Source organism: Salmo trutta, chromosome 7 (assembly GCF_901001165.1).
Source record: "Salmo trutta chromosome 7, fSalTru1.1, whole genome shotgun sequence".
Taxonomy (NCBI): domain Eukaryota; kingdom Metazoa; phylum Chordata; class Actinopteri; order Salmoniformes; family Salmonidae; genus Salmo; species Salmo trutta.
In genome coordinates, this window is record NC_042963.1 from 31,659,737 (window position 1) to 31,672,329 (window position 12,593).

Sequence of the window (12,593 nt, forward strand, 5' to 3'; positions counted from 1 at the left end):
AGATGACCTCAATGGCACTGCCCAATGGGATACAAAGATGTGATGTTTAACTAAGCCCATGTGAGGAACCCTCCATATACAGCACAGTGTCCTCCAGTGGTTGTTTACAAAACAACTTGCATGAAATTAAAGCTTTGATTGCCCCAGTTGAATATCAACTCCTGCCTCCCACTCTTAGTATAGTATAGCCCTACCTCTCAGACAGGGCTTGATGGCCCCTTGTAGAGCTGAAAACAACTGAATGTGTGTAAGCAATATGGCAAGCAACTCTGTCCAACCCACGAAAGCCTGCCTGCCTAACCCATGACAGTTTCCACCATGGGGAGACAGTCAGACACTCTGACCATTACAGACACACTGACACTGACCATTACAGACACACTGAACTGATTGACAACATGACATCCGTGTTGGATCTATAATGCCTTGAAACACCAATGAAATCTCTGCAGTGGTTTCCTTCTGTCTGTCTCATGGTGTAACCTGACTCCACTGCTCCAGAGAGACCCCCTTCACCCTGCGGACCAGAATGCAACCTGGCTATATTTAAACTGCCCTAGTCAATGTCGTAATTAATTTTCAGGACTGTAACGCATGCAGGGATGACTGACTGACTAACCGACCGTCTGTATGACTGACGGTCTGACTGAGGAGGTGACTGACTGGAATAGTAATTATAAAAGCTAATAGCTGGACCTCAGCCTCAGAGGAGAGAGAGACAAGAAGAAAGACTCTTCAGCGTTGATACCCTGGTAAGACAACACTGTCAGATTAGTAAGTACACTGTTCTGAACTCCTGGTTCTGGAGGGTTGCAGTCAAGGTTGAGGTCAATTGCATTTCTATTCAGACAATTCAGGAAGTAAACTGAAATTACAATTCCATGTTTTCTTTCATATACAAGCACTGAGATTTTTGGAATAGGAGTTGGAATTTTTGTTTTATTTCCTGAATTGACTGAATTAAATGGAATTGAGGTGGTGACACTACTAAGTGACACTCCTCGGTCAGTTCGCCACACTGATTTAAGACAATGCCCTAATCCTGGTTGCAGTATGAGCAGGATTCTGTCCTAGCCCAGCACTAACACATGATATTCAGCTAATCAAGGTCTTGATGAATTAGCTGATTATTTAAATCAGGTGTGTTAGTGTTGGGTTGGGACAAATACCTCCACACGCCGCAGCTCTCTTGGACCACAAGTGATATACTGTAAATTCTGGATTAGAGGTAAATTCTGGATTGGCTCCTAGCCACACAGACAGACTAGATAGACAATTTGTTGGTGCTCAATTCACACTTTCATTGGACTTTTCTGGTCATAGAGAGAATTGGTTCTCCGCTACAATAGTCAAAAAACCTATTTGATTGAGTTGAAGTTATAGTATAATTGTAGTCTAGTTGTAGTTATAGTCTAGTTGTAGTTATAGTCTAGTTGTAGTTATAGTCTAGTTGTAGTTATAGTCTAGTTGAAGTTATAGTATAGTTGTAGTCATAGTTGAAGTTATTGTCCAGTTGTAGTTGTAGTCTAGTTGAAATTGTAGTCTAGTTGAAGTTAGTCTAGTTGAAGTTATAGTTGAAGTTACAGTCTAGTTGAAGTTACAGTCTAGTTGAAGTTACAGTCTAGTTGAAGTTACAGTCTAGTTGAAGTTACAGTCTAGTTGAAGTTACAGTCTAGTTGAAGTTACAGTCTAGTTGAAGTTATGGTCGTAGTTGAAGTTATGGTCGTAGTTGAAGTTATGGTCGTAGTTGAAGTTATGGTCGTAGTTGTAGTTATGGTCGTAGTTGTAGTTATAGTCGTAGTTGTAGTTATAGTCGTAGTTGAAGTTATAGTCGTAGTTGAAGTTATAGTCTAGTAGAAGTTATAGTCTAGTTGAAGTTATAGTCTAGTTGAAGTTATAGTCTAGTTGAAGTTATAGTCTAGTTGAAGTTATGGTCGTAGTTGTAGTTATGGTCGTAGTTGTAGTTATGGTTGTAGTTATGGTCGTAGTTGTAGTTATAGTCTAGTTGAAGTTAGGGTCTAGTTGAAGTTATGGTCTAGTTGAAGTTAGTCTAGTTATGGTCTAGTTGAAGTTATAGTCGTAGTTGAAGTTATAGTCTAGTTGAAGTTATGGTCTAGTTGAAGTTATACTCTAGTTGAAGTTATAGTCTAGGTAAAGTTATAGTCTAGGTAAAGTTATAGTTATAGTCTAGTTGTCGTCATAGTCTAGTTGTCGTCATAGTCTAGTTGTCGTCATAGTCTAGTTGTCGTCATAGTCTAGTTGTCGTCATAGTCTAGTTGTCGTCATAGTCTAGTTGTCGTCATAGTCTAGTTGTCGTCATAGTCTAGTTGTCGTTATAGTCTAGTTGTCGTTATAGTCTAGTTGTCGTTATAGTCTAGTTGAAGTTATTGTCTAGTTGAAGTTATTGTCTCGTTTTCCTGCTGCTGTTTTCCTTTTATTTCTTATTTTTCTCCTGACAGTTCCCTTGTAGACACAATGATAGTTTGGATTAGCTTGTGCATGTTAAAATGAGTTGTTCCCCTCCTCTTTCCCCCTCAATATTCCTGAACAACATTTGGGACCTCAGCTGAGAACTGCATTCTCTAAAATGGTCACCAGATGATCCATTGACTTGTTTTCTTGGAAAAAGGGGTTTAGAAATATTAATGTTATGCCATTGGCATTTTTTTAAATGACCTCCAAAAAATTGCACAAAGTTGTCAACAGTTTCACTTGAATCACAGAGAAAGTTTAATTATGATCTCTTCCTTCTGTTTAAATATTCGAGAAAGGTGTTGATTTAATAACATTTTCTCTGCTATCTTTTACAGTAAACAATGAAGGAAAGCTAACTAATTACATGGGGGCTAACAGGCTAATATTACATTTTGTTGAAAAAGAAAAAGGTACACAGAATTAGAATTACAGATCATACAGTCTCATTGAAAGTGAGAAATGCAGCATGTCCTCATTAGAGATCTATCTGTTATCCAGTGCATTTGGAAAGTATTCTGACCCCTTGACATTTTCCACATTTTGTTACATTACATTCTTATTATAAAATTAATTAAATAAAACATTTTCATCATCAATCTACACACAATACCCCATAATGACAAAGCGAAAGCTGGTTTGTATACATTTTTGCAAATGTAGAAAAAATGTAGTTATAGTTTTTGCGCAACTGTACTCAGCCTGCATGCCATTGCAGGTCTGAGGGCATCATCTGAGTCGACATTAAAGGGGATACTGCGTTTCTGCTTGACCCCCCCATCTCTCCCCAAGTGCCTGTCATTCACCGTTCCAACACTGTATGAACTTCTTAAATTACTATACCCACATACTGTACTAGGTACTCCCCTCTCATAGTGTAAGATACATTTATAGTCTGCTTGTGTCACTATTGTGGGTGTCTTGTCCATGACATCCTCTGGAACCACATACTCACACGTCTGAATATTCACTTTCCAAGAGCCTCCAGCCATCTATCCATTCTAAGGGAGGTACTAATTATTTTCCCTAAGTTTCCCTCTTCTCCTGACGTTTTGTAAAACAGGCCACCCAGTTTTCCAATGTGGCTTCTGCCACTGAGGCTGAACTAGGATCTCTGGTCAGTAACAGCCTATCCTGTGGTTTAACCGGGTTCCAGTTGAATTATCCTCCTTTCAATTCTACCATTAAATGAATCCATTTATCACAGTCAATGTGTTCATTCATTAACTTTCCTTTTGCTGTTTCTGGTATTTTGTCCCATACTAAGAATAAGAGGCTTCTTTTCACAACAAATTAATTTAAGTATATATTTTACGCTGGCTGTCTTTAGACCAGTTACCTCAGGTCAATAAACTCAAAACTTAACTGTTATAGCCTGGACGTCTCTAATTGTATTTAATTAATTAAGACTCTGTTCCTAGAGTTTTAGTGCTTGTACCTGTGCTTTTATTCTTTATTTCTCAGGGCCTTTTTAGTTCTTGTACCTCTGCTTTTATTCTTTATTTCTCAGGGCCATTTTACTTCTTGCTATCTTTTACTCTTTATTTCTCAGGGCCTTTTTACTCTTTATTTCTCAGTGCTTTTTTAGTTCTTGTACCTCTGCTTTTATTCTTTATTTCTCACGGACTTTTTAGTTCTTGTACATCTGCTTTTATTCTTTATTTCTCAGGGCCTTTTTAGTTCTTGTACCTCTGCTTTTATTCTTTATTTCTCAGGGCCTTTTTAGTTCTTGTACCTCTGCTTTTATTCTTTATTTCTCAGGGTCTTTTTAGTTCTTGTACCTCTGCTTTTATTCTTTATTTCTCAGGGTCTTTTTAGTTCTTGTACCTCTGCTTTTATTCTTTATTTCTCAGGGTCTTTTTAGTTCTTGTACCTCTGCTTTTATTCTTTATTTCTCAGGGCCTTTTTAGTTCTTCTGCTTTTAGTCTTTATTTCTCAGGGCCTTTTCAGTTCTTGTACCTTTTTATTCTTTATTTCTCAAGGCCTTTTTAGTACCTCTGCTTTTATTCGTTATGTCTCAGGGCCTTTTCAGTTCTTGTACCTCTGCTTTTAGTCTTTATTTCTCAAGGCCTTTTTAGTTCTTGCACCTTTTATTCTTTATTTCTCAGGGCCTTTTTAGTTCTTGTACCTCTGCTTTTATTCTTTATTTCTCAGGGCCTTGTTAGTTCTTGTACCTCTGCTTTTATTCTTTATTTCTTAGGGCCTTTTTAGTTCTTGTACCTTTTATTCTTTATTTCTCAGGGCCTTTTTAGTTCGACGCCTCACTTGTTTTCTACTAACCAATTACTTTAGGTTACTTTGTAGATTACATCCATAGATCCACGTTAGGTGCCAAGAATGTCGAGGTGACTAGTATGGGTTGTCTCCCTGACGATCCTACTACGTTCACTCGCGCATGGGTAGTCTTAGCCTGTGGATCTTCACTTGACCTCACAGGTTGGGTCAACTCTCACCACACCTTGAATGCCTGGATTATCCCACGGTATAAGCCTCTTTCCCAGTGAGGGGGCCTCCCTGTCATGCTAGCCTAAGTTGTGTTTAGAGCATCAAACTCAACTTTAACAATCGGGTTACCCCTCTTGGTCTATCCCTGCTTGCCACAGGGGTTAGCTCACTTCTTCCTACTGATTACACTTCACTGGTAGTTCGTGACACGGTATACTATAAGTCAGCGAGGGCTATTGTAATATATAATGCTATTAAGCAATCCAACATTTAATTATAGTACACTAAGTACTATTTTAATACGTGGCACGGCTCTTACTACACTGCTGTCTCTGTACTCGCAGGCTACGTTTCGCCATGGGGTTACCTTCTTTGGGATCGGTCTCCCTTCCACGGGATGGTTGAGCTAACGTAGGCTAATGCGATTAGCATGAGGTTGTAAGTAACAAGAACATTTCCCAGGACATAAACATATCAGATATTGGCAGAAAGCTTAAATTCTTGCTAATCTAACTGCACTGTCCAATTTACAGTAGCTATCACAGTGAAAGAACACCATGCTGTTGTTTGAGGAGAGTGCACAATTTTAACATGAAAGTTATTAATAAACAAATTAGGCACATTTGGGCAGTCTTGACACAATTTCGAACAGAAATGCAATGGTTCATTGGATCAGTCTAAAACGTTGCGCATACACTGCTGCCATCTAGTGGCCAACATCTAAATTGCACCTGGGCTGGAATAATACATTATGGCATTTCTCTTGCATTTCAAAGATGATGGAACAAAAAAATACAAAAGAACGGTTTGTTTTTTCTTTGTTTTAACTTCAAAGTTTTTCCTTTCAAATGGTACCACGAATATTCATATCCTTCCTTCAGGGCCTGAGCTACAGGCAGTTAGATTTGGGTATGTCATTTTAGGCAAAAACATTTTTTAAAAGGGGCGGATCCTTAAGAGTGTTTAAGCAAAGTTACACAACACGTCATCTCCATTACACATGATGTCTAGACAGAGTTAGGTAACACATTGTCTGCTTCACACTTGACGATGATTTGTGGTGACATCTGCTTCAACGCCCATGTGCCATCTGGCAGCTCCACCAGCTCTAACCCAAGGCTTGAGTTCAACGGGGGTGTCACCATAAAAAATGTATTCCGCCCTCAGGCAGAGGAACATCTGTATACATACCATCCACAGCCGCCACTTCCTCCCTGCCTTTAACTGGGCCATGCGGATCCAGGCTGATCCTTTTCTTGTCCTTCTTGTGCTTCTTCTTATACTTCCTGTTTCAGTGTTAACAAAGTCCGGTCGGGGGACTGAAGGAGTCATCAGGTCACAATGACCAGCCTTATTCACAACACCAGGTAAAAAAACACTCCAAGCCAAACCTTCATACCATAACGTCTACACACAGCCTACATCATTGTCATCATATTGTATAATGTCAGAGTCAACATAGCTACTAGAGCTAACGCGTTAGTAAACCCAACATCGAATCCATGTGTAGAATCACGCAGTAGTGTACGGCCAGCAGTTTAGCAGTTACCATGGCGAGCCCGAAAGATTACCTTGGATTGGACGTGTTGGATAGCCTTAGCCAGCTACCTAACATAAATTTAACTCCTCTCTGTTTGAGTCAGGTTGTTGAGTAGGTTAATTAGCTGCATAAGCTAGTGTAAGTGAAACTGAAAAAAATTATACAACAAATTATCTCTCTCTTCTCCTTAATATTTTTTTAACTGTTCAACTATTGTTTTTTACTCTCTGAGTCAACTACCCACCACATTGTATGCACTGCACTGCTAGCTAGCTGTAGCTTATGCTTTCAGTAATAGATTCATTCTCTGACCCTTTGATTGGATGGACAACATGTCAGTTCATGCTGCCGGAGCTGTGATAAGTTGGAGGACATCCTCCAGAAGTTGTCATAACTACTGTGTAAGTCTATGGAAAGGGGTGAGAACCATCAGCCTTAGACCTTCATTGCAAAACAATGTCTTTTAATCACTTATTTGGTGACATTTAGTATAGTTTGATCTAAAGGATAACTTTTTAAATGTTTCACTATTTGTATTTTTATGAAATTCACTGATAAGGATAGTCCTCCCCTTCCTGTTCTCAGGAGCCTACACTGATTGAGACATTGAGGAGCTGAGGGGATGATACTTATGTATGGTACGATGGGCTGTACGTCGTACGTTATGGTTTCCGACAGTCTGCTGCTTTATGTATGAATGGGTTGTCAGAATTAGTGGCACATGTCATATAACTTCAGAGTGATGTACAATGTTAAACTGTGCAGATGTGTGTTCTACAACTAAGCTAGTTACAGTGGTTCCTCAATTAAATGTTCCTCAATTAAATATTTTGAGCTTATGCCGCTGTCAAGGCTCAGGAGAAGACTCAGATGCAACAGTTTCGAAGTAACAAAAGTTTATTACAAAAACAAGGGGGCAAGCAAACGACAGGTCAAAGGCAGGCAGAGATCAGTAATCCAGAGCAGAGTCCAAAAGGTACAGAACGGCAGGCAGGCTGAGGGTCAGGGCAGGCAGAATGGTCAAAACTGGGGAAAAATAGAAAACAGGAACTAGAGAAAGGCAGGAGCATGGGAAAACCGCTGGTATGCTTGACAAAACAAAATGAACTGGCAACAAACAAACAGAGAACACAGGTATAAATACACTGGGGATAATGAGGAAGATGGGTGACACCTGGAGGGGGGTGGAGACAAGCACAAAGACAGGTGAAACAGATCAGGGTGCGACCGTTTGAGTTAGATGGTGGCACGTTGTAGTAAATTGCGTGATTCTGTCATTGCACCACATTATCAGAAGAGGAAGTTGCTGGTCTATCGGTTGTCTAAACTGTGGCACAAATTGACTATCTTTTCATAAATTCATGGAGGTGTGAATGTTTCAGTCCGGTTTTGTGAGTGTAATTTCCCATTGTAATACTTCTGACAGCCAAATTTCTAACTCCACCCATAATGTTTTGACTTTTTAACATTCCCAGAAGGCATGGATTATTATAACCTAATGAAAAATGAACCTGGCAATCTAATTTAATTTACTGCAGGCCTAAGACTTATGGGTTTAACCTTCAGAATGAATGATTATGTTGAAGATCGAAGCCGCCTCAATGACTTCCGAGAGCCAATCCGTTACCCAACAAAATAATATACCTAATTGTTTTTATGACTACAAACAGTAGGCTGTTATTCCTCTTTTCCTGCATTAAATAATTTGTCTGCTTGTCTATTTAACATTTGGATAAAAATAATACATGCCATGAATTGAGAACAGATATGTTTTTTTCACAATGGAATTTGTGCTACAGTTTGACAACTCAAATCACTTTAAAAAGCCTTCTAATATTAGACAACAAATAAATATACTAAAACAATAACTTTTAAAAAACTGTCCATTCGTCACTAGATTTCTGCAAATTACTGTGCAGGAAAAGGATGTCATTCAACGTGCCTGGTTGCAGGCAAGCAGCTGGTTTCTCTCTGAAACTACAGATCCATCTGAAGGTGACGCTTTATCCTTTGGAACCACACAATTACCAGGTGGACAGTATGCCTCTTGAAGAGATAATAGAAATTCGCAATAGCTGGCCTTATGTTATCTGCAGTTTTCAACTGCAGTATCCCCTTTTTCGAAAATCGGCAGTCCACATGTCAAGTGTAATTGCGCCATTGTATTTACCCAAGTTCTCTCATCATTATGAATCACACCTGGACCTCATTACCTCCCCTTTATAAGTCCTTTCCTTCTGTTCGTTCCTCAGTTGGTATTGCACCTGTGTTCATGTTGCCTCGCTTCTGTTATGCTGTCTTGTTTGTTGTTTTCATTAAACCTACACCTGCTTCTCGACTCACAGCGTCATCGTTACATGTGGTCAGTCAGAGTTGACTCCTATTGTAAAGAGTATCCTAATGGCCAAAAAGGGAAAACTTGCATTCGATGCTTAGGTATTTCTAACTCAATATCACAGACCAGATTTGCCCTAACGAAAAATGCATCAACCCCTACAAATATATTAATTTATTATAATCCACATAATAATTCAAATGAAAGTAGCTGTAGTGAGAGGAGAGACTGCATGCTAAAGACAATCAGAAAGAATGTGTTTTTAACCCTATATTATAATAACCTCTCTGGCGCATGTGGGACGAACTCGTCCCACCTACGTAACGGCCACTGAAATCCAGTGGCGCGATTTTTGAATCGTTAGAAATACTATTACTTCAATTTCTCAAACATATGACTATTTTACAGCTATTTAAAGACAAGAATCTCGTTAATCTAACCCCACTGTCCGATTTCAAAAAGGCTTTACAACGAAAGCAAAACATTAGATTATGTCAGCAGAGTGCCCAGCCAGAAATAATCAGACACCCATTTTTCAAGCTAGCATATCATGTCACATAAACCCAAACCACAGCTAAATGCAGCACTAACCTTTTATGATCTTCATCAGATGACACACCTAGGACATTGTGTTATACAATACATGCATGTCTGTTCAATCAAGTTCATATTTATATCAAAAAACAGCTTTTTACATTAGCATGTGACGTTCAGAAAAAGCATAACCCCCGCAAACTTCCGAGGAATTTACTAACAGTTTGCTAAATTACTCACGATAAACGTTCACAAAAAGCATAACAATTATTTTAAGAATTATAGATACATTACTCCTCTATGCACTCGATATGTCCGATTTTTAAAATAGCTTTTCGGATGAAGCACATTTTGCAATAATCTAAGTACATAGCCCGGCATCACAGGGCTAGCTATTTAAACACCCACCCAGGTCAGCCTCCACCAAAATCACATTTCCTATAAGAAAAATGTTCTTACCTTGCTTGTTCTTCGTCAGAATACACTGCCAGGACTTCTACTTCAATAACAAATGTTGGTTTGGTCCCAAATAATCCATCGTTATATCCAAACAGCGACGTTTTGTTCGTGAGTTCTAGACACTATCCGAATGCTACATCACGGTCTCGCGCATGGCGCATTGGCGTGACAAAAAATTTCTAAATATTCCATTACCGTACTTCGAAGCATGTCAACCGCTGTTTAAAACCAATTTTTATGCCATTTATCTCGTAGAAAAGCGATAATATTCCGACCAGGAATATGCATTGAGCCTAAACAGCCGAATTAAATTTCTCCTCAGGAGCGAATCGTGCACGCGCCTCATTCAAAGGTCCTCTGATCCGCCACTTACCAAAGGCGATAATGTGTTTCAGCCTGAGGCTGCCTCGTCAACCTTCAGGTATTTCCCGGGTTCTGAGAGCCTATCGGAGCCCTGGGAATTGTCACGTTACAGCTAAGATCCTTACTTTTCAATAAACAGATGCAAGACGCACGACTCCTTGTCAGACAGGGTACTTCCTGCATGAAACCTTGTCAGGTTTTTGCCTGCCATAGGAGTTCTGTTATACTCACAGACACCATTCAAACAGTTTTAGAAACTTTAGTGTGTTTTCTATCCAAACCTGAACAATAATATGCATATTCTAGCTTCTGAGTTGGTGTAGGAGGCAGTTAAAAATGGGCACATATTTTTTCCAAAATTCTCAATACTGCCCCCTATCCCAAACAGGATAACTTATTTTGAACAAAAGCCAGGAATGAGTGAGCCACTCAGCCCTATGCTGTTTCTGCTTCTGTTGCCTATTTGAGTTTTTGTTCAATATCATACTAATTCTGTGATTACCAAGCCTCATGCATCCGCAAAATGTTGGATAAAGCAATTTCACAAATCCGTCTGTTTTTAAACTGTGTTATGCTGTATTAACCTGTCTGGGAACGTGGGACGCGTCCCACCCTAGTCAACAGCCAGTGGAATCGAGTCGCGCAAAATACAAATACCTCTATATGCTATAACTTCAATTTCTCAAACATATGACTATTTTACACCATTTTATAGATACACCTCTCCTGAATCGAACCACACTGTCCGATTTCAAAAAGGCTTTACAGCAAAAGCAAAACATTAGATTATGTTAGGAGAGTACCCTGCCAAAAATAATCACACTGCCATTTTCAAAGCAACTAGCATGCATCACATATACCCAAAACACAGCTAAATGCAGCACTAACCTTTGACAATCTTCATCAGATGACACTCCTAGGACATCATGTTACACAATACATGCATTTTTTGTTCGATAAAGTTCATATTTATATATAAAAACAGCATTTTACATCGGCGCGCGACGTTCAGTGAATCAGCGCTACAATTTACAAAATTACTATTCGAAAACATTGTTAAAATGTAATATTGTCATTCAAAGAATTATAGATTAACATCTCGTGAATGCAACCGCATTGCCAGATTTAAAAATAACTTTACTGGGAAATCACACTTTGCAATAAACGATGTGGTATGCTCAGAAAAATAGGCTAGACGGTACATGTTAGCGCCATCTTGGAACCATCTAAAATCAAATATACTATTGTAAATATTCCCTTACCTTTGATTATCTTCATCAGAAGGCACTTCCAGGAATCCCAGGTCCACAACAAATGTAGTTTTGTTCGAAAAAGTTAATAATTTATGTCCCAATAGTTCCTTCTTGTTAGCGCGTTCCGAAGGCTACTCATAATGTACTGAAGCGCGCGGGACTTGTCGTCACGAATGTGCAAAAAATATATATTTACGTTCGTTCAAACATGTCAAACATTGTATAACATAAATCTTTAGGGCCTTTTTCAACCAGAGCTTCAATAATAAGGCGGACGATTGCATTGTCTTACTAAACGTTTTGGAACAAAAGGTTTCCATGGGCGCCCGCGTCATAGTAGTAATGGCCCTCCCCCTGTGACCAACTTCCCAAGCCTCTCTTTGGGACAGTTTCTACCATAGACTCAAACCACTTTGTAAAGACTGATGACATCTAGTGGAAGCCTTAGGAAGTGCTAAATGATTAATAAGTCCCTGTGTGTTTCAATGGCAAAGCTTGAAAGTGATTCCACACATCAGATTTCCACTTACTGTTAGGATTTGTTTCAGGGTTTTGACTGCCATATGAGTTCTGTTATACTCAGACACCATTCAAACAGTTTTAGAAACTTCAGAGTGTTTTCTATCCACATCTACTAATTATATGCATATTCTAGTTACTGGGCAGGAGTAGTAACCAGATTAAATCGGGTACGTGTTTTTTATCCGGCCGTGCAAATACTGCCCCCTATCCCTAACAGGTTAATGGTGTCGCATTGCCGAAGCAAAGACCGAAGGTCCCAATTCTGTAGCTAGCCAACTACATAACTTGGCTAGTTAGTTGTCTGTGACCTAATGTTAGCTAGCTAGCTAGTTGGATAGCTAATTCGCTAGCTAACGTGTCTGCTAATATCGTCGATTTAACGTCACTGCCCATGACCTGTCATAGGCGTCGTAAGGATTGGACCAAGGAGCAGCGGGTATAGTGCTCTTCTTCTTCATTGATTTAAATTAAAGTGAACACTTTAACAAAAATACTAACAAACAACGAAACAGTTCCATAAGGCACACAGGCTATACAGAAATTAACCACCCACAAAAAAACAAGAGAAAACAAACCCACCTAAATATGGCCTCCAATTACAGACAACAACAACCAGCTGCCTCTAATTGGAGGTCATTGCCAAAAACCCAACATAGAAATAGAAAACTAG

General features: G+C 39.2%; 1 protein-coding gene across 1 annotated transcript in view; it reads left to right on the plus strand.

Moving 5' to 3' along the window:
* Positions 1-593: 593 nt before the first annotated feature.
* LOC115197238 (F-box only protein 40-like) overlaps positions 594-12,593 on the plus strand; it is a 46,381-nt gene continuing 34,381 nt past the window's right edge. The window contains exon 1 of the mRNA XM_029758582.1: positions 594-752. The gene's annotated coding sequence lies outside the window, so the exon portion shown is untranslated. The remainder of the gene's footprint in view (positions 753-12,593) is intronic.